The sequence below is a fragment of the Cervus canadensis genome, chromosome 12 (genome assembly GCF_019320065.1).
Source record: "Cervus canadensis isolate Bull #8, Minnesota chromosome 12, ASM1932006v1, whole genome shotgun sequence".
NCBI lineage: Eukaryota > Metazoa > Chordata > Mammalia > Artiodactyla > Cervidae > Cervus > Cervus canadensis.
The window spans coordinates 61545533-61568492 of NC_057397.1; the positions used below are offsets into that span (position 1 = coordinate 61545533).

The following is a 22960-nucleotide window of genomic DNA, read 5'->3' on the forward strand; positions in this document are numbered from 1 at the left end:
TAAACAGGGCAAAATTTCTAAGTGACTTCTTAGAAAAAATAAACTTACCAAAACTAATTTAACAGGAAGTAGGAAATATGAATACTAAACCTTCTATAGGTTTCCCTCGTGGCTCAGATGGTAAAGAATCTGCCTGCAATGCAGGAAACCTGGGTTCGATCCCTGGGTCAGAAAATCCACTGGAAAAGGAAAGGGCAACCCACTCCAGTATTCTTGCCTAGCGAATTACATGGACAGAGCAGTCTGGCAGACTACAGTCCATGGGGCCACAAAGAGTCAGACACGACTGAGTGACTAACATATATACACACAAACCTTCCACAGGAATTGAAACAGTAGTTTAAAATTATTTTTAAAGAACAAAGAAGAGGAGGAGAAAAAGAAGAAGGGAAGGAGGAAGGGTAGGGAAAAGAGGTGTAACAGTAGAAAGACAAAAACACAAAGAAAAAAAAACACAAGGAAAAAGGGAGGATCGGTAAGATGGATGAGAAGAAAAGTGGGAGGCAGGACTGAAGAGTTCTAAGGAGAATTCCACAAAACTTTTAAAGGTCATTCCAATCTTTTACAAAATCTTCCAAAAACCAAATTTTAAAATTTTAATTATTCGAATGTATACATTTCTAGGTACTGCCTTAGCTGTCTCTTTTAACAAAATTTGACATACATTATCATTTAGTAAAAATAAAAATAAATCATGACGAAGATGGGTTTATTGTAGGACTGCAAATATAGTTTAGTAATGGAAATTTCACTACCTAATTAAGATATCGGCAAGATATATATATTTCCATCACATCATATTTAATACAGTTATATATCACACTCAGGGATTCCCAGGTGGTGCTAGTGGTAAAGAATCCGCCTGCTAATGCAGGGGATACAAGAGATGTGGGTTTGATCCCTGGGTCAGGAAGATCCTCTGGAGTAGGAAGTGGCAACTCACTCCAGTATTCTTGCCTGGAAAATTCCATGGCCAGAGGAGCCTCGAGGGCTACAGTCCATGGGGCTCCAAAGAATTGGACATGACTAAGCACCTATCACACTAAATGGCAAAGTATTAGGGTTCTTTTAAAAATCATGAAAAGAAGATGCTGACTACCACTTCCAATGCTGGAAGCCTAGACAGTGAATTAAAGTACAAATAAGAAATAAAAGATACTAAAATTATATGCGTAGGGTATGACAAAAGGGACAACCAACCATAAACTCACTCACATAAATGTAAGATAAAATATAGACAAGTTTGATAAAATTTCAGTTCAAGTCCAAATACAGCTTCTTCTGGAACATGAAAACCTAAATTTTTAAAAATGTATATGTATGATGTGATCTCATCTTTGTCAGTCCACAAAATAATGCCTATTAGTGACCCAGGTGTAGAAAGCCCTAAGGTGTGCAGTATTATCATGTGGCATCAGCCAATCAGCCAAGGGGAACATATGCCAATCTGAGACCAATGAGTACATCCATTCTGACCTGCCAGAGAAAAACACTGTTTACAACTGACTGAACCAATCCTTGATCCTCTCAAGAAGATTGTATATGGAAACCTGAGTGACCCGAGCCAACCATGAGACTTGAGCTGGGTAAGATATATCTATGGCTATAGCCCAACCGCACAGCCAGGTAGAAATGTCATGGCCCATATGATTCATCAGCAGTGGGGTGCCCCAAATTATCATACCTTCTGCCATTCACCATGACCACCTCATCAAGGCCAGCTAAGGGGAGACAAAGATACATACCAGACTAAGGACATAAATCAGGAGGAATACACATTCCTGGCAACCATGACTTCCAAGTATATACAGTATGGGCCTCTGGAGGCCTGGATCCAGAATCACCCAGTGTGTCATTTGGAAAAATCGCATACCCTGGGATTCTTCTGACTGGCACTTACTCCCACATGCCCAACAGTGGTGACCTGTGTGGGACATCTGCATTGGAAATGGGGGTGCTGGAGCTGTGGATGGCACATTTGGAAGTCCACTGAAGTTCCCCGGGTGACTGGTGTGAAACTGACGGGCATGCTCTCGAGTTATTCCAGTGTAACTACTAGTATCATTTATGCTTATGAGAACATCACAGTCTATTAAAACAAGGAAGTTCCTTACAAAGGAGTCTTAGCTTCCCTGCTAAGACTGATACTGATACTGATACTGTAGCTAAGCTGCTACAACGCTGATTACAAATAGGCTCAGCTAAAATCCTATTGTGGCAATCATTTACAACATATGCTCAATCATGCTGTACTCAGACTTATACAGTGATATAAACTATTTCTCCAAAAAAGGGGGAAAATATGAACAATGTGGATCCCCAAAATAAGGCTTTTTAAATACTTTATAGGACCAATCCATGATAAAACAAACAGTAGCTAAGTAAACTGTCAGTACTTTGCACTTAAAAGTTAATTTTTCTCCTGTAAGCCTTATCATCTCCTGTCTCAAGCCAGATAAATGAGTTTAATCATACTATCTATCCTTACTCTGAAAAGGATACAAAAAATTAAAGAAAGTTCAACAGATGTACAATAACATTATCTATGATTAAAGACACTGAATGAAAGCATTTTTAATGCTTTAAAAAGAAAAGTGAATGAAGAATTCTCACCAGGAATAATATAAGTTTTCTTTAAGACACTGAACTTCATCTAATAACATAATTCAAAAGAGGACTAAAATACTCCTAAATTGCTTCTGAAGGCAAGGGAAGAAAAAAGGAATTTCTGACTACTGGTTTTTAGTCAGTTACCATGGGAACTTGGAAATTCCTTTTGAAATTTTCTCTTAAAAGCTACTGAAAGACAAAATATTGATGGTTTCTGATCTGTTTAGAGACAATGACTAGGATAATTAATGTTAAGGTAGCAGCTTGTATCACTATGATTTCCTTCTAACTCCTTCACTTTTCAACACAGCACTCCATTTTCCAACAACTTAGATGTTAGGAGACAATTAAAAATCAAAATACAGGTGATAATACTTGAATATTAAAAATGAAGGGATAAAGCAGAAAACATTCAGGAAATACAATTAATTCAGACTGAGGATAAGAGTAAGGGAAGAAAGAGGAGATGACAACAGGAGAAATCATGCAGGAGCTTGTGCCAAGGGGGAAGAAATAAGGATCTCGAGTGACACTAAGATCAATCCCAGGACTTCTCTGATGGTCCAGTGGCTAACACTCCATGCTCCTAATGCAGCAGGGACGTGTTTTATCCCTGGTCAGGGAACTAGATCGCACATGCTGCAACTAGAGATCCCGTATGTTGCAACTAGAAGATCCCAGTGTACCTATGAAATAAGTAGAAAAACAATCCTGTTCCGATTCCGTCTACTCAGTACTTGAGACTTTGGGAAAGCCACTTGATCCTTCTGAGTGTCAGTAAGATGAATATAATACCTATTTCCCAGCGTTGTTTGGGGTTTCCCAGTGTTTACTCGGTACTTGAGACTTTGGGAAAGGCGCTTGATCCTTCTGAGTGTCAGTAAAATGAATAAAATACCTACTTCCCTGAGTGTTTTGGGCTTCCCAGCTGGCACAGTAGAAGAATCCGCCTGCCAGTGCAGGAAGCGCAAGAGACGTGGGTTCGATCCCTGGGTCAGGAAGATCCCCTGGAGTAGGAAATGGCAACCTGCTCCAGTATTCTTGCCTGGAAATTTCCATGGCAGAGGAAACTGGTGGGTTACAGTCGTGGGGCCGCAAAGAGCTGGATATGACAACCCAGTGTTGTTTTGCGGCTTAAGTGAGATAATGCAAAGAACATATAGGACAGTTTACTCAACAAATAATTACTGGGTACCTTTATGGGATACAACAGTGAAGCAAATAGATAATTTTGGTGTTCATGGAGGTCACATACAGGAGGACCAAATAAATACTGATTTTCAATCAGAGAAGGCAAAAAATTCCACATATACACTTGTATATATAATAAATTTCCAAGATCTAATTCTCCTTTCTCTTGCAAAGTCCCATCCTTCAAATAAGATAAGTAATTAAACACACACAAATTCCATCACTGGGCCCTGACCAGTACTTTATATTCCCTATGTATGACCATAAAAATACAATGCAGACAGTACTATCACTGTTTGGCATTATGTGTGATCAAAAGGTTCTGATATGGGATACTTTTAATTTTAAAAAACAACTCCAGCACAGTTACATTCTGAAACAGTAGCCTCAATATAACTATTCCAAATAATATGCCCATATTTTAAACCCCTTTCTAAAATCCTATGGAAATACTTTTAAATAGGCATCTCTAGTAAGTTAATATAAATTACTAAATAAAACACAGATGCTGAAGCACTGGTTCTTAAATATTTTGGGTTGTCGCAATTTGGAAGGTATGACTGGTAGAGACTAGGGATGCAAAACATACTTAATTGCATGAGACAGTCCCCAGCAATAAAGAATCACCTGGTCCAAAATGTCCACAGAACCACTGCCAAAAACTGTTTTGCTCTAAAAGAACACCGAAGGTTTGTAAATTATTTACTGATAGAATCTCTGTGCTACAGTATGTCATTAGATCAGTCATAATGATAAGAGAGACATTATTTAGTGAAATCCCATAGGAAATATTGTCATAGCACAGAACAGGAAGCTAAAGATCACTGAGAAAACTTAGTGGTCAAATTTAATATAATCCACTACAGCTGATGGCTCAAAAAGAAATATATGGCTTCAAAACTTAAATTGGCAGTAACACTGCAAAAAGATCAATTTTATTTATAATCTGGAACTAACAGGGTTTTTCCCCTTAATGCAGATGGATTTCCTTGAACCACTAACAACACGCATTGGATATCAAAGCAAAAAATGTAGACATAAAATTTAGATCAGCATTCCCTAAGGTGATTTTGTCAAGCAAGCAAGAAATATAGATCACACTGTTCCTTAAAAATATATCCTTTCAAAATTTGTCATTCATTTTCCTAGTAATACAGAATCTAATTACAGGAGCTGCTTAAGTAGTATTTATTAAAATGAATGATATTTAAAACAATATGCCCCAAACTAAATTATAGGGTTTAGAATACTCAAAAAATGTCAAAAGATTGAAATTTTCACTCAGTATGTTTGACATAAAACCGGTAAGATAATACTGCCCACAATGCAATCCCTATCAAGCTACCAACGGTATTCTTTACAGAACTAGAACAAATAATTTCACAGTTTGTATGGAAATACAAAAAGCCTCAAATAGCCAAAGCAATCTTGAGAAAGAAGAATGGAACTGGAGGAATCAACCTGCCTGACTTCAGGCTCTACTACAAAGCCACAGTCATCAAGACAGTATGGTACTGGCACAAAGACAGAAATATAGATCAATGGAACAAAATAGAAAGCCCGGAGATAAATCCATGTACCTATGGACACCTTATCTTCGACAAAGGAGGCAAAGATATACAATGGAAAAAAGACAACCTCTTTAACAAGTGGTGCTGGGAAAATTGGTCAACCACTTGTAAAAGAATGAAACTAGAACACCTTCTAACACCATACACAAAAATAAACTCAAAATGGATTAAAGATCTAAATGTAAGACCAGGAACTATAAAACTCCTGGAGGAGAACATAGGCAAAACACTCTCAGACATAAATCACAGCAGGATCCTCTATGACCCACCTCCCAGAATATTGGAAATAAAAGCAAAAATAAACAAATGGGACCTAATGAAACTTAAAAGCTTTTGCACAACAAAGGAAACTATAAGCAAGGTGAAAAGACAGCCCTCAGGATGGGAGAAAATAACAGCAAACAAAGCAACAGACAAAGGATTAATCTCAAAAATATACAAGCAACTCCTGCAGCTCAATTCCAGAAAAATTAATGACCCAATCAACAAATGGACCAAAGAACTAAACAGACATTTCTCCAAAGAAGACATACAGATGGCTAACAAACACATGAAAAGATGCTCAACCTCACTCATTATCAGAGAAATGCAAATCAAAACCACAATGAGGTACTATTACACGCCAGTCAGGATGGCTGCTATCTAAAAGTCTACAAGCAATAAATGCTGGAGAGGGTGTGGAGAAAAGGGAACCCTCTTACACTGTTGGTGGGAATGCAAACTAGTACAGCCACTATGGAAAACAGTGTGGAGATTTCTTAAAAAACTGGAAATAGAACTGCTATATGACCCAGCAATCCCACTTCTGGGTGTACACACTGAGGAAACCAGATCTGAAAGAGACACGTGCACCCCAATGTTCATTGCAGCACTGTTTATAATAGCCAGGTTGCTAGGAAGCAACCTAGATGCCCATCAGCAGATGAATGGATAAGGAAGCTATCGTACATATACACAATGGAATATTACTCAGCCATTAAAAAGAATTCATTTGAATCAGTTCTAATGAGATGGATGAAACTGGAGCCCATTATACAGAGTGAAGTAAGCCAGAAAGATAAAGAACATTACAGCATACTAACACATATATATGGAATTTAGAAAGATGGTAACGATAACCCAATATCCAAAACAGAAAAAGAGACACAGATGTACAGAACAGACTTTTGGACTCTGTGGGAGAAGGCGAGGGTGGGATGTTCTGAGAGCATTGAAACAAGTATACTATCAAGGGTGAAACAGACTACCAGCCCAGGTTGGATGCATGAGACAAGTGTTCAGGGCTGGTGCACTGGGAAGACCCAGAGAGATGGGATGGGGAGGGAGGCGGGAGGCGGGATCGGGATGGGGAACACATGTAAATCCATGGCTGATTCATGTCAAGGTATGGCAAAAACCACTACAATACTGTAAAGTAATTAGCCTCCAACTAATAAAAATAAATGAAAAAAAAAAAAAATACTGCCCACGTAGAAAAGTCCTCTAACCTAACTAAGAACAGTCAAACTGAATGAAAACGTAGAAGTCATCCCAAGCTAAACTTCTCAAAGGAGGGTTTTTCCTCCTAATTATATACCTAATTAAAGGTGAGCCATTCTTAAAATTCTCTTCTAGATAGCTCAAAGATAATGTTGGCTACACTGATATTTTTAGCAGGATCTGAAAATTGGGAGTGAAGCACAGCCATGTATCTTTCACACTCAGAAGGTGATACTGTTACCCATGCATGTTGTTGCTTACCTGCTGGCTCATCTATTTGGCACAGGCAGCAGCCGTCCCTTAACTCCAGCTTTTGCCAAACCTTCTCTTCCAACTTCTCTGACTCCTGGGCTAGGAGCATTATTCATTGTGAGCTACGAGATGAAGGATGTAATATTCTCTCACAAGATAACTATATTCATCAAACTAGGAAATAGTGAGAGGGCAGTTTCCAGTAATCCTTGCTTCCCTTTACTTCATGTCAACATTCCCTTCTACTTTCTGCCTTGATGACTTTGGGTAACAGCACCAAAATACAGAAGGACCAACTCCCACAAATTGTTTAAACAGCTCCCAAAACTTAGTATGGAGAAGTCTTTATAATAAATCCCTCAAATGTGTATCTTCTAGTGGTCTGCTTCTCTGATTAAACCTTGACTAACAGAGGATTTCTACAAGGTGCCCTTTATATTGCTCAAGAATATTAAATTACAGTATAAGTCCAGGAAAATAAGATGTGTAAAACTCCTAAGAAACATTAACCATTTGGATAGTAAATTTTAAAATATCTTATGAGATACAAGTAGAACTCATAAAATATGTGAGGAAGCAAGAAGCTACTGAAACAGAATTTGCAGAATATGTTAAATATAGGTAGCAAATTAGCAACCTGTTAGGGTTGGGGAGAGAGAAAACACATAAATGTTGCATTCCACAGGATATAGGATGCAAGCAGTGTGGACTATCCCACTTACATTTTAACCTATGCATGCTGACTGACTTACCTCTATCTAGCCTTTTGCCTGTTATTTGTGTTCTAATTAATCTTGATAGTGTTCTGATGCAATATTTTACCTTTATTTGACTTGTAACCTGCTTTACAGAATCAATGATTTATTGAATATTTAGAACAAGTAAATAGGTGTGCAAGGATTTTGTTAACCTGATGTTTTCAGAAAAGACAACTACACACTGTAAGACCCTACTTAAAAAAGTCTAACCACCAAGTTTTTTTTTTTTAAGATGCTCAATATGGTTCTTGCATATTTAGAAAATCTGAAAAAAGCTTGGTGTTTTGGTTCTTTTTTATTTCTTCCAAGGATCTATTGCTATTAGAGAAGATATAATTTATGAGCTGATATTTAAAATCTATTTATATCAACTCCCTCTTGATTTATGTGAAGCTTAACATATATAAGATGGACAAAATCAAACAGGAGAAGTTCAGTACTGATATTATGCTGTAGCAGGACACACACACAAGAAGTTGATACCAATTAAGAGCTTTTAATACAATCTGAAAATGAGTAATTTCATTCAAGATATTTAAGGGAGTGAAACAAAGGACTTATATAGGTATTATGCCCTAGAGAGGATGCTGTTGGCTCCTCTCCAACAGCCACCCTTCTCTTCCTTCTGAACAGAATCCCAAACTTTATGCAAGAACCTGGAATTGAATGCTACCTCCACTCTAGGTCTAAGCTTATCATGGCCATCCCATCTCCCTGTACAGGTTTTGAAGAACCTGAACTAAAGCTAATCAACACATGGTATTCCATGGCAATTACTGGTTTAAACGTGGGCATGTGGCTGAAGTCAACCCAATCACATTGAATGAAAGAAGAGGTTTTTATTCCACAGGGGGGTAAAAATGTATCTGATTGTCTATCTAGTACAAGTATAATGTTAATTTAAACAAGCAAAAGTTTCTTATATTCAAGGTAATGGTTCTTGGAATTTAAAAAGAATTAAAATTTTGTTAAAAAAAAAAAAGTATTGAAGCTACTAAAGAGAAACCTGTCTGCAAAGTATGAGCCATTTCAAATTTGAGAAAATAATACTTTTCAAAACTATGGATATAGTTAATACATTAAGGCTAAATAATCCATCAATGCCATTTCCATCTTGAAAGAAAAATCCCAACTATTTTTATTTAGTCATTGATTCAAACTGAACTGGGCTGACTCAATTTCACACTGCTACTGTTTTTACCCAATTATGTTGGTTATAATACTGTATTTCTTCTTATCAAACACCACCAATTATGACATACTACTTTTTCATATATCCGTAGAGCTGAAGCGCCCCAGAAGTACATCTTTGTAAGACTTAAATAAACCCTCTTAGTTTATAGAAAAAGCAACAAAACTCATGAAATACCCTTTACTCTGAGTGAACGGTAGGGGACACAATCTCTGGAAAAAATTTAAACCACAAAACAATACTCACACTATGAAGGCAGTCTGAGTTCATACTAACAACGAAGTTCAAACATCACCTAAGAAACAACTAATATAAAGTGGTCTTAGGTTGATGATATCTGAGATGACTGGAAGATGCAAAAACAAACTCCCTCTATAGGAATTAGACTTCAACTGAGAACAAGGGTAATAATAAAAGACCACTTAAAAATTTTAAGAAATGCTAAAATGGGGGGGGGGGGACTCAAAATTGATGAATTCTGGTATAAATTACATGTGATAAATGATACATTTGTAACAGACAAATACATGAAATTTAATTACAAACATGGGGGCCTATGGAAATACTTTCAGTTACTGCAACATGTAGTTTTAAATCTGGCTGCTGATGAAATCATTCTCACCATCTATTTTCAGCAAAACAACCATTTGAAAATAGATGAATTTCTAACATGCATTCACTCGAGTCTTCTTTTTAACCATCTTGAACTAATATATGGCTAAAAGCAGCTGAGTTTTATCCTACGTGTTCTTCTCTTTGTAACTATAAGATTCTGGTCAAGGAAGAGTGAAACCTTAGGCATCTATTTGCATATAATTTAACTGTATTATATTTTCTAGATATTCTCTAATCAGAATCTATTTCATATTAGAGAATTTTAATTTCAAGTTTGTTTTCAACTTTTACAAGTAATACCTTGGTTTATCAAATTGAAATTTTCATTTTAAGCAAAATCACTTTGCCAGACGAATCTGCTTTCAACCAACTGGGTAGGAAGAAATTCTGCCTTATTCCTAATTATTTAAGCTTTTCACAAACTATTTATTTACTCAACAACTGGAAACATTCACATATCAGAGAAGACACAGTCTTTGCTCTCATGAAGTTTAGAAGCAAACTGAAAACAGGTTATACATCTCAAAGCTTATAAGTGAATAACACAAGTTTAGTCACTCAATATATATACTGAGTACCTGTTGTATATATGTCAGGGAACATGTAAGTGTTTTTAACCAGGGTTTCTCATCTGAACCATAAAAGAGAGAAAATTATTTGAGACATTATCTTCTCAATACTTCCAGGTATGATACACAGATGCACAGAAGGGAATCCAGTAGAGAATAGATGAAAAGGAAAGATGATGATTAAGATATATTTTTTCTTTCAATAAAATTAGTGGAAAAGATAAGTAACCCAATCATTAAAGTACACTATAGGAACATGGAGAACAGTCCCCAAAGTCATTTCCTATGGGCAACATATAATTTAATGAGGGGGAAAAATCCAAAAGAAAAAAGATTATTTTCTTTGAAATAGAAAAGACCTTGAAACAAGTGTAATGTAACTATTTGGAAGGTAGACACAAGGGATAATATAGAAAGTACCATAAGAACGATTTAACTATTTAACTATTTAAATAGTTTAAACTATTTAATAGTTTAAATAGTTTAATAACTATTTATTTAACTATTAACTATTTGGAAGGTAGACACAAAGGGATAATATAGAAAGTACCATAAGAACGATAGGCACTTGTATAAAGACCACCCCAGAAAAACAGGCTGATAACTTGAAAGTTGAGACACCGTGTCCTACCAAAAATGGTCTTTTTTCTACAAGGAACTAACATCTTAGCTAAGGTCCTTGTCAATCATGTAAAATAATGCTCTTAAGAGAACATGATCATAACTTTCCCCTGAGATATCAGATTTATGTTGATTGAGATTTTAACCTAAACCATACATAAACAGGTTAGAATTACTCAGCTATAACTATTCTTAGCAATAAATTTTACAAAACTGCCTTTGAGAAGTAGACTGAAGTGTCAATACCGTTTAGCCTAGAGAGTTATATTTTGAAGAAAAACTGAGGCATAAAATTAAACTGGCTTCTTTCACTATGTTAGATAATACATGAGCAGTTGAAAAGGTTGAAACAACGGATTTCACCAGATAGTCAATAAGGAATCACTGTGGGGTTTTCAAATGATAAAATCAGTTGACAATTAATGCAGAATGAACAAAAGAAGAAAATTAGAAAGAAAACAAACTATCCAACCTATTCTGTGATTAACACTGCCAATCTAGTTTAAATTATGGGAAATAAGAATAAAAAGCAAGGTAAAGTTGAAAGAACCTTAAAGAAAAAAAACCCTTAAGACCTGTTGACTAACGCAATAAACAGTAAAGAAAAGCACAGATTAAAATGTCATTAGGCTTTTGAGAGTAACAATACCAGTTTACATATTCAGAACCTAAATGAAAATACGGATGGTTACTAAAACCTCAGATTTTACCTAAAAGATATCCCAATAGTTTACCCAGTGGGAGGAAAAGGCATTTCAATTAAAAGTATTAAAACATAAAAAACAAGTATTTTAAAAATCCTTCTAATCTCTGCAACTAAAGATAAACCTATAAAGCTGATTAAAGTAACAAATCTGAAAAGTTCCCCTCAACCTTTAAACAATCATTTCTCCTTTAGAATACATGACTCAAGGTAATCTGCATATAACAAGTGCTCTATTACTTGAAGTGCAATCACAAAAATTTTGAAAATACATTTTAAGATTAATACCTTGTTTGCTGAACCCAGGGTATGCAAGGTGAGCGGGGAAGCTGGAAGAAACTCAAGGGGCTGTAGGAACTGCAAACACATTTATTCTCTCCTGACTGGCACAGCAGCGGTAGCAGCAGACACTATTTTTTCCTCTGGTGGTTGACCCAGCTATCACAGCCGTTAACGCAGCCTCACCACCATAATGCAGCCATACACAACACAACACAGCATTCCTTCAGGACTTTTCCAGGTGGAGCTTATATATGCTTACATAACTAAAGTAGCCTGTGGCCAAGCGAGTACCTTATGATGTGCATGCGCAGTGCTGTAAGTACACGTGAAAGTCACTCAGTCCTGTCCGACTCTTTGTGACCCCCTACAGCCTGTCACTCCATTGAATTCTCCAGGCGAGAATACTGGAGTGGGTAGCCTTTTCCTTCTCCAGGGGATCTTCCGAACCCAGGGAATTATTATAAGTACATAATCATTCACAAAACGTGGAGCAAGAGAACCTGACCACACCATCTGGCTAATGCGCTCTTTCCCTACAGCAGCTACACAAGAGTCTTTAAAACTTTGTTAGCATCAGAATCCTTTACTCAAACAAAATCTTAAATAGTAGTCCAACAAACTAATCAGAAAAAAATCAGTTACTTTTATACAATCTAGAAATACAGGTCTAGAGCCTTACCCAATGGCAACTCTAAGAAATCTTGGACTCTGCAGAGTCCAAGTTTTAAAATAAAATTAAATGGAAAAGAAAACACTACATATCACTTTGTCCAGTGGAATAAAATCTACGCAAAACTAAAATTAAATTAATTAGTTATCTTATTGACAGATTGAGATATACAAGTGAAATAAGCAGTCCTTGAAAGCTGAATGGACTAAAAAGGCTAATATTTGGTTAGAGAAAATAAGTACTCAGTAATTATTTACTTCAATACTTTGAGAAAGTGAAAATTATCATGAGAGATTGCACTTGCTTAACTTTAATTACTTTCCCATGTTCATTCCACTGCTTGGCTTCTAAGTCTAAATTTCAGAAAGAGTTTGATCAACTGCTGAGTTAAAAAGCTCTCCTACTGCTTTTATCTTTGAGTAAAGCTACCGTCTCCAAAGACCTCCCCCAAGAATCATGGGCTATGAACTATAGGAGGGCTCACGCCTAGTTGCTTGTGTCCCAGCCTGCATTCATTACTTCACCCCATTAACATTCCACGCTGGGAGTCCTTTGCTAGTTTTATGAGGCGAAACCACAAAATGTCAGGTTAACAAAATCCTCACACAGCAATTTCACCTTAAAATACTGCCTGTCAAGCACTTGCTTCCAAGATATTCAATAAATCACTAACTCTATAAAGCAGGTTGCAAGTCAAATAAAGGTAAAATTTGCATCAGAGTACAATAAAGACTAATCAGAACACAAGCTGATTATTTAGAACTAAAACCTTTAGGGAAAAGAGAGTAGAACACTAATTTAAGTGTACTTGAATCATATTGGTAACCTCAGTTTTTAATTGTTTATCGTTACACAGATATACTTGACTCTCTATTATAACCAATTTCCAATCATTCAGATACCTGATTTCAGAAAGTCTGACATGCAGTAGAGAGTTCTGGAGACATGGGTCCATTCCTGGTTCTGCCACTTGTTAACTATGTGTCTTATCTCCTTAAACCTTGTTTTTTCCATGTAAACATGAAGAAAATAATTTTCTTCATTGAGTTATTCTGATTTTAAAAAATGTCAGATAAAAACACTAAGCATAGCACATAATAGCCATAATAACATGTTTAATAATGGTGATAATAGTAAATGTTCAATATTTGTTAGTTTCCTGCCCTCTATCTGCTGTAGAGATGAAAATTGCCAACTTAAGTGAGAGTTAGTGTTCAAGCTCTCTACAAGCTCTGATGATACCATAACCAAGAGATCTTATCTCTGTGTGTGCAGTCATGGAGTCAAGAAAGTTACAGTAAGTATGAAAGGGAAAAAGAAAGTGAAAGGAACACTTTTAGGCAACATGTAAGTGAAAATACATCCACAAACACATACATCTACACTCTTTTCTCCTTCGTTCAACAGGAATGAGAGAATATAAACTGGCTAACCCTGTGAACCCACCCTCTAAGCTGATGATCCTTGTCATTGCTAGTATTCAGCTCTCATGACAATTATAATATTAAACCATGTTGGATATCAACCTTCAAAGCAAGTATCTTTAAGCAGAACAGCCCAGGCTTAAATAAATCTTTACACTCTCTGGTTGACCAAGCTACAGACTACACTGGACTTTAGTTTGAGACTGCCAAAATGGACAGAAATTAATCCCAGTGAAATCTGAAACCTACATTCTATTCTGGGTTGAAATTAATTGCCTGAGAGCTCCCTCATTAAATATTTATTAGACAACTATTAACTACCAGGCATCACAGCTTTCTCAGAACTATCATCAGGATCTGAAAAGGATGACCACTTTTTCAGGTCTGAAACTGTTTCTACCCAGAAAATGAGTGGAAAAGATGAAGTATGATTATATTCAAATCATATAATGAATACCTGTATAGTCTAGGGAACTGACATGAAAGCAGGTAAAATTCACACTGTCCAACACTAATTTCCCAAAGGAAAGTAATTCACACACTGATTCTGTTCTATACTTAACAGATAAAAATTATTCACATGATAATGCTAATGACCTTTGTGAGTATAAGGTGCAGAGGATAACATACATCAGTGAACTATGGCAAAAATATTTAAGAACCATCACTGCATGATTTTCACATGTTCTCATTACTATCCTAATAATAAATATTATTTCTTTTCTTTGAATCTATTTCAATTTCTTCAAGTCCCTTTGTAAATGCAGATAAGAAAACAGAATAGGAACCAACATAGGACTCTTGGCAATAGCTAAATCTTTGCATATTTATGCTTTCCACTTCCAATAAAAGAAACACAAAGCCTTGCCACTGACATGTGGATCGCATTCCTAACAAATTCTTAATTCAAAAGTTAAATGAGCATTCATGTTCTCAATCTCATAAGCAAAATAAATCTAAAAGAAAATTGGTTAATATTAATAACTCAAATTAAACACTATAATCACTGTTCACATTAAACTCAACGATCAAAAACCAAAACCAATTCTCAAATTAAACATTTACTTCCATTTTCCTCTAATGTTCTTTTAAGATTTAGATTTTTTAATATGCAAATTTACGTTTGTACATCTAATACAACATAAAGAGAGGCAGCATAATCTTGGGCTTCCCAAATCTCAGAAAACATTCTTGTTTTTGTTCAGTTGCAGCTGCTAAATTGTGTTTGACTCTTTGTGATCCCATGAACTGCAGCACACCAGGCTTCCCTGTGTTTGCTCAAACTCATGTCCGCTGAGTCGGTGAGCTATCCAGAAAATATTAGTGATCTAGTAAAACCCTATATCTAATAATTTAATCTTACTAATAACTGAATACATTTTAATAGAGCCGTATATATTTTAGTGGTGTAGAGATATCAAGTATCTCACTGAAAAAAATGGTTCTTCTGCTCCACTCTCTTAGTAAAAACCACTCAATAACAAAGAGCTCTAAGAAAAGAACAAAGTCACAAAAACAAAAGCAAGAAAACCAAAAATCGAGGATCTCATCAAAATGATACAACTAAAGGAGAAAACAGTCTTTAGACACAGGCAAATAGAGACCACAATAAAACCAGGGCCTAAGACCTGAGAAAAGCCTGTTTGGCTTCCAACAACAATTGCGTCACAGAAGACAAAAAAAAAAAAAAAAGCCTTCCTAGAAATTTATAATTTGATCAGTAACTCTAAGAACATGAAAGTCCCACCTTCATTCTTGCATATATAAAAGACACCTATGAAGTCTACAAACCCCGTGTTTCAAAGAAATAGAAATGAGATTGAATAAGTTATTTATTATGACTAAGTCTTAATCCGTTGGATATCTCATATCACATTCCTTGTATGGCAGGACTTAAATAAATGGTCCATTAAACTTACTAAGAAAAAAAATGTTATTTGGAAGTAAAGTGAAACTATAAATGCTATTCAAATGCAAATTTAAAAATTATCCAACACAGCACCAGAAAGGAATAAAAAGCTCATCTGATCTAAGTGTGATAACAGAACAAAGTAAACAACTTTTAAACTTTTTACAGGAAAAAGAAACGGTCATTACCCAATATCGTTATATACCTTAACTATTTAAGCAGAGTTGTAAAATTGTGCCTAAAAGAATCTTCAGATTTTAAAATAGCCTATAACCATCTGAACCAATCTGAATTTAATCACATACATTTTCAGTAATTTACAAGCATGCTCCATGCTTAGAATTTGATAGTAGAATCTGGAACTGGCAATAGTTACTCTTTGTGTGGAAGTAACTGAATGTTTCAAGACAAATGGTTAAAACCAACAAATACTAAACATTTGTTTAGTTTTAAAGATTTAAGCACTCACTGGCTTAGAACCAAACTTAAATTCTGAGTAACTAAAGGTCAAGGGTAAGCTTATTTGCAGAATCAGCAGTGCTGACCCAAAGATGACCTGAAGGAATAAAATGAAAACAGAAAATTTTATTTTTTTCATGCTATAAACATCAAAGCATGATGACTGTTTAAAAAACTCATATTTATAATGATCATCATATATTTGGGGGAGTTAAAATTTTAACAATCATTAAGGAGAACTTCAATACTCATAAAGTTCACCATTTTATAAAGTGTAGAACTGCATTTACAAATTAAATGCTTCCTCTTTTAAATAAATTGTATGGCAATTTTAAAAGGAAGACAAGGGTCCCTTCTAACATTTTCTTTCCTTTTTTTTTTTTTAAACAAATGCTTCATTTTATTTCATGGTGAACAGACGCGTGTATAAGGTGCAGGGAAAAGGGATGACTGCCCCAGGCTGCGGGCAGGGACTAGTAGCCTCCATAGTCCCTTATGAGCTTGTAAAGGCTTGAATAATCATCAGGGAGCGAGTGGACAAAATGATAATGTGGACGATAATCAGGAGGAGGCCCAGGATCAGGGTGCAGACGTTCAGGCACTTGGCAGTGAAGGCGTAGCTCTAGGCCCCAGTGATGTCACCCACCATCTTCCAGTCCCTAGACTTCACGGAGTGGGTGAATGCCATGAAGCCCACGCAGCACCAGTTCATGAAGACTGTTGAACAGGGATTAGACGATGTGGTTGGGCATGGAGGCCTCAATGCAGATGTTGATCGGATCGGATCAACAATCAGATGTGGTTGGTCATCGCAGGCACCGGGCTCTGGGAAGCCTCCAGCGCGGCCACCTCGTGCTACTCCTTGAGCATCTTACAGGCTGGTGGGACCATGCTGTGGGCACCAGTGAAAAAGGGCTGGGATGTGTGGGTCATGGTGGGGATGGTGCAACTGTAGTCCAGACGCCCACTTAACGACATTTTCAATGTAATTAGTCTCATTAAAATAGCCAGAAGTAGCTATTCAATTGCAGTTTGTTAGTAAATGGTTTGAACTGACCCAGATGAAAGATAAACAAATCAAATAACTGGACAAGGTTACAAAATTTTTACTAAGAAAATACAATGTATAAACTTCAATTGGTCATAATGACAGGAAGAAAGAAGATAAAAATGGGAAGGAAATTATTGATGCTATATTTTAAGAATCTGTGTAACAAAGATCAGGATTACAAGAAGCCAAAAGTCCTTACCCTCTTACCACATCCCCCACTAACACTTTGACATTAGCAAAACAACATAAATAAGAAAAACATTAGTATTCTGGAAAATTAATGTGCTTACTGAGATAGATGTACCGTATAGGTCTCTTTCAAACAGAAAGCAAACCACTGCACTTCTAATTTAATACTCTCTTGGAAACCAGAGGCTATAATCCAAAGAGCAAGCATTCTCAACTTACATTCACAAAGTTCCAAAACACAAGAGTAGAGACACACATGATAGCCCTAGTGCCTATTATAAGCCACCCCTCCCTCACATGTTTTTAATACTGGAATACAGTGTGACATATAAGAGTTAAATAATAAGAGTAAGCAAACATTTATTAAATGCCTACTAGTATTGGTATTACTCCAATATTTGGCCAACTGATGCGAAAAACCGACTCATTAGAAAAGACCCTGAGGCTGGAAAAGATTGAAGGCGGGAAGAGAAAGGGACGACAGAGGATGAGATGGTTGGATAGCATGACCAATGCAATGGACATGAGTTTGAGTAGGCTCTGGGAGTTGGTGATGGCCAGGGAAGCCTGGCGTGCTGCAGTCCACGGGGTAACAAGGAGTCGGACATGACAGAGCAACTAAACTGACTGACTAGTATTGGAAAGAGTTCCATCCCACATGAAGCACATGTCAGGTACCTAAAATATATTGTTTTATCCACTTAACATCTCTGTAAGATATTACCTTCCTGGTATTTTAAAAAGGGATCTGAGACTATGAGAGGTTAACTAACTGGCCCAAAAAACAAAGTCCAGAAGAAGAAGAAGAAGGATTCAGAATCAAATCCAAGGCTGTGACTCACATCTGTAACCCACGATCTTTGTTCCACATTCAGTAGATTCTTTATGAGGGTTGTGAAAAAGCCAGCTAAAAACTCAATATTAAAAAAACTAAGATCAAAGAATCCAGTCCCACCACTTCAAGGGAAACAAAAGGGGAAAGGATGGAAGTTGTGACAGATTTCTTCCTTTGGGGCTCTAAAATCACTGCAGAAGGTGACTGCAGTCATGAAATTAAAAGATGCTTGCTTCTTGGCAGGGAAGCTATGACAAACCCAGACAGTGTATTAAAAAGCAAAGACATCACTTTGCCAACGAAAGTCTGTCTAGTCAAAGCTATGGTTTTTCTAGTACTCATGTACAGATGTGAGAGCTGGACCATAAAGAAGGCAGAGTGCCAAAGAATTGATGCTTCTGAACTGTGGTGCTGGAGGAGAGTCCCTTGGACAGCAAGGAGATCAAACCAGTCAATCTTAAAGGAAATCAACCCTGAAGATTTATTGGAAGGACTGATAGCTGAAGTTCTTATACTTTGGCCACCTGATGCTAACAGCCAAATCATTGGAAAAGAGCCTGATGCTGGGAAACATTAAGGCAGAAGGAGAAGAGGGCAACAGAGGATGAGATGGTTGGATGGCATCATGGATTCGATGGACATGAACTTGGGGAAATGCCCAGAGATGGTGAAGGACAGGGAGACCTGGCATGCTATATCACACAGGGTCACAAAGAGTTGGACACACCTAGTGACTGAACAACAATAAACATCCTCTAGGGGCATTTTTGGAAATTAATGTTTCTGGTTGTCACAATGATTAGGAGACACCACCTGACATTTGGCATCAACCAAGACATCAAAGTTGTTGAATAGTCAAAACAGTCTCTTGTACAACAAAGAATGATCTCACATTCCATAACAATTTTAAAGTATCCTGACATTCATGTGAGTGAAAAAATCTAGTCATAATTATTTAAACCTAGACTCTCTTTTACATTTAAACATACAGTAGCTTTCACACCTACTTTAATGAATCTGAAAGATCCAATAATTTAACCATCAGGAATACAGAAGAAAAATTATGAATCATTGAGAATTTGACCAAGAAGTGTTTACCATTTCAGAAAAGTCACTTCACCCATGGCTATCCCATTGACTATTTGCACTAGCAATTTATCAACATACAGGCAAGCAAAGTGTATAACTGTGCTGATGTAACACATGTGGCAGGCTAAGTGTCTTAACCTTAGCATTTCGTGCTTTCTAGTCTAGTTACACTCTTAACTACTGAATAAATTACTTTCCTCTTATTTTCCCATTCCTACAACTATGGCATTATATTGATTTCTCCATAAGTTATCAGCTTAAAAATGTACCTTAACTATGAATTTCATATCAACATAGTAAAGAGGCATCAGAAAATACATGTTATCAAAAGGAGCATGAGATTTCGGTGCTGAGAACCACTACTATCATTTTGCCCCTAACAATGATGCTAACTATGCTGCCATATCCTTGGCCTAAAAATAATACAATTGAAACCATCTTAATTATAAGATTCACCTCTACTCATGCAGACTTTCACACAAGTTATTCTCAATGGCAGAATGTTTTCTTGTATTGAACTAAAATACCTTATTCTATCACTTAAACATGCTTACTATTTTCTCTGCTCTAAAGTAAGACCTGGGTAGGACAAGAATAGCTCAATAACAGCACCATACAGCAGCTATACTTTATTAGTGGGATGTGTTTATCAGTCTCCCTCTTTCATTTACCATATTTCCCAGTATGTGTTCAAAGACTGACTATTCACAGAATGGTAATTCCACAGTATTCCTATTCAATACAGTATATCATGAACTGAAAATCAATCCACCACTGTATAAATGCTTTCTACTCACAATAAATTTTTATTGAGTATAGAGGTGCAAATATTACTCCCATCCAATATAAAAATTCACAAAAAGAATGCTCAGTTTGCAGAGGTAGTAAATTAGAGAAAGCATACAATGGAACTGGCTTACTATTTGAATTTTTTTTTTAAGTCAAGGTTTAAAATGTTAACTGTGAATTAAGGTTTGCCAAGGACCCCCTATGTTTCTAACACAAAGTACAAATAGTTGTTTGGAAATATATATTAATCTACAGGAAACAGACATCCTCTACTAGTTATGGACTTTAGAGAGAGGACTTTGGTGCATACACCTAAATTCATGACAAAACTCAAAAGAATAAGTTGAATAATTCTTGCCCTATTGCAAATCTTTATTAATAGTAAACAAATCCTCCAATATCTCTTACCTCAAAAATAAGAATGGGATGCCACTGGTTAAATAATAATTGAATGGCCCAGCTTCTCTAGACCTTTTACTAAATTTCAGATCAAGGGCTGCTCACTAAATAATCCTGCAAGGTACAGCACTAGTAAACTGCCAGATCTGGGACAATTTTCAAAAAGATCTCCGACAAATACAAACCTTAGGGAATCTGAACCATGAACTGATATTCACATAGATTTTGCAGTATGGACTCACACTATCAAGAAAGTCCAGAAAATTCACAAGCAGATAATTTAGCTTGTGGTTCTCACAAGTTGCAGTGCCCTTAGATGGGCAGCAGAAGCAAGCAGATAATTTATCTGACAGCCTTTGACCTCAACTCAGGCCATGAGCAACTGTCAGCTATCATTAACTATACAAGGACTCCTAATTTCATAGATGTTAAATTATGAAAAATCACAAAACTAATAATCAATGAGATAGCACACAGATGCTTTCAGAATTAATGAAAACAAAATTATACTTAGGAAACAGAACAAAAGGAACTATCTCAAAATTCAGAGATTTTTTTCAAAGAAGAAAAAAAGTTCTAGCTAGGGAATTACAGTTTCCTCTTCACAAACTGAAAGCAGCTTTTTTTTAACGATAAGGAAAACATTTCTATTTTAAAACAATCATCATATTGAAAGCACCTCTTTCTTGAGAAGGAGTATTTACAATAAGAAGGGAGGTCTCAAACCTCTCTTTGTTTTTACACCTGTCAGTAAAATTATATTAACTACATAAGCTACAAAGCCCAAGGACAGTGATCTGTAACAGTTTTTAAAAGAACACAACTAACTGAAAAGTTAATATTTTAAAACACAATTAAAAAGGAAGTTTAGAGCTTAATCCCATTATGTCTGAAGTTGAATAAGCATATGTGAAAGTCACTCAGTCGTGTCCGACTCTTCGCAACCCCATAGACTGTAGCCAGCCAGGTTCCTCTGTCCACGGGATTCTCCAGGCAAGATACTGGAGTGGGTAGCCACCCCCTTCTCCAGGGGATCTTCCCGACCCAGGGATCAAAACTGGGTCTCTTGCATTACAGTCAGATTCTTTACTATATACAACATACACACACACACACACACACATAAGGATACATATATATGTATGTATATACATATATAAAGATACTGAAAACGTACATGAAACCCTAAATTATTGCCATTTTTTTATCACAGAAGAATAGTGACAGGTGAATTTGTGTGTGCCTTTCAATGCTAATCAGATTTAGATTCACAATTTTATCAGTACTGAACCCATTATTACCAACTTGACAGATCCTTAAGAGAGTGTACTTTGACTCATGTACTTGTTTAATTGAGTTAATTAATCACAGCCTAACCAAAATATCTCAGACAGACCTCACACAGCATTCAAAGTGTAGCTTGAAATCTAACCCACCCTCCCTTTTCTTTAAAATGGCTCAGTGGATGAAGTCAATAAATTGACAATTAATAACATACTTGCTTTGATGATTCTTCAATAATTTACTGTCATCCCACTTCATAAATTTTTTTTAGTAAAAGTTGTGGGATTTCAAGAAAGATACCTCTTCCATGGGAAAACTCAGTTTAACAGTTTTCTGCTGCCAAAAAGCCAATAAGACAAACTAGCTGATAATCCTCCCACACTACACCGTGTGGGTATAAGCACTCAACCAGTGAAAGTTTAATTTGTTCCACCAAGGGCACAGAAAACCACTCAGATTTGTTCACTCAACAGGTATCAACATTAGTCTCTAGCTTTTCGTTAAGGGCAGGCTGAACTAGGTTATTCATATTCATACTCAAAAATATATAGTTTTGTACCTAGTAGTGTCAGTACAATAAACATAAATGGTATCCCACTTTCAGAGTCCAGGTGCTCCATTATTTATACGCTTTACAACTTCTAATGGGAATTCACTGCTACTCACATCCAGTCTCCTTCAAACAGCATTCTTCTTGCACTTAAAAGCCAGATACCCCGAAATAATAATTAAGACACATAAACCCCTACCATGTTGGCCTTTCTGGCACTTGAGCTATCACTTTTACCTCCTATCCCCGTAGTGCTGACCTCCGTGCATGCAGATTCTTAGTCTCTTATCCACTCTCAGGAAAAACTCCCTAACTGACATAAATTTACCCTGGCCACACAGTTCTCTGACTTCTGATCCTGTGAATAACAGATCCATGTTTCATGCCCTCCAAGGGCAAGTCCTCCTAACCAATTTGTCAGACTCCCTTAGTCTGACAAAGGCTCAGTGAACCCACTTCACATTTATGA

The 22960-nt window shown here is 36.4% G+C and overlaps 1 protein-coding gene and 1 pseudogene across 14 annotated transcripts in view; both read right to left on the reverse strand.

The window, feature by feature from the left end:
• VPS13B (vacuolar protein sorting 13 homolog B) overlaps positions 1 to 22960 on the reverse strand; it is a 774030-nt gene that overhangs the window by 504115 nt on the left and 246955 nt on the right. The window lies entirely within an intron of this gene.
• On the reverse strand, positions 15154 to 17978 carry LOC122451324 (annotated as a pseudogene).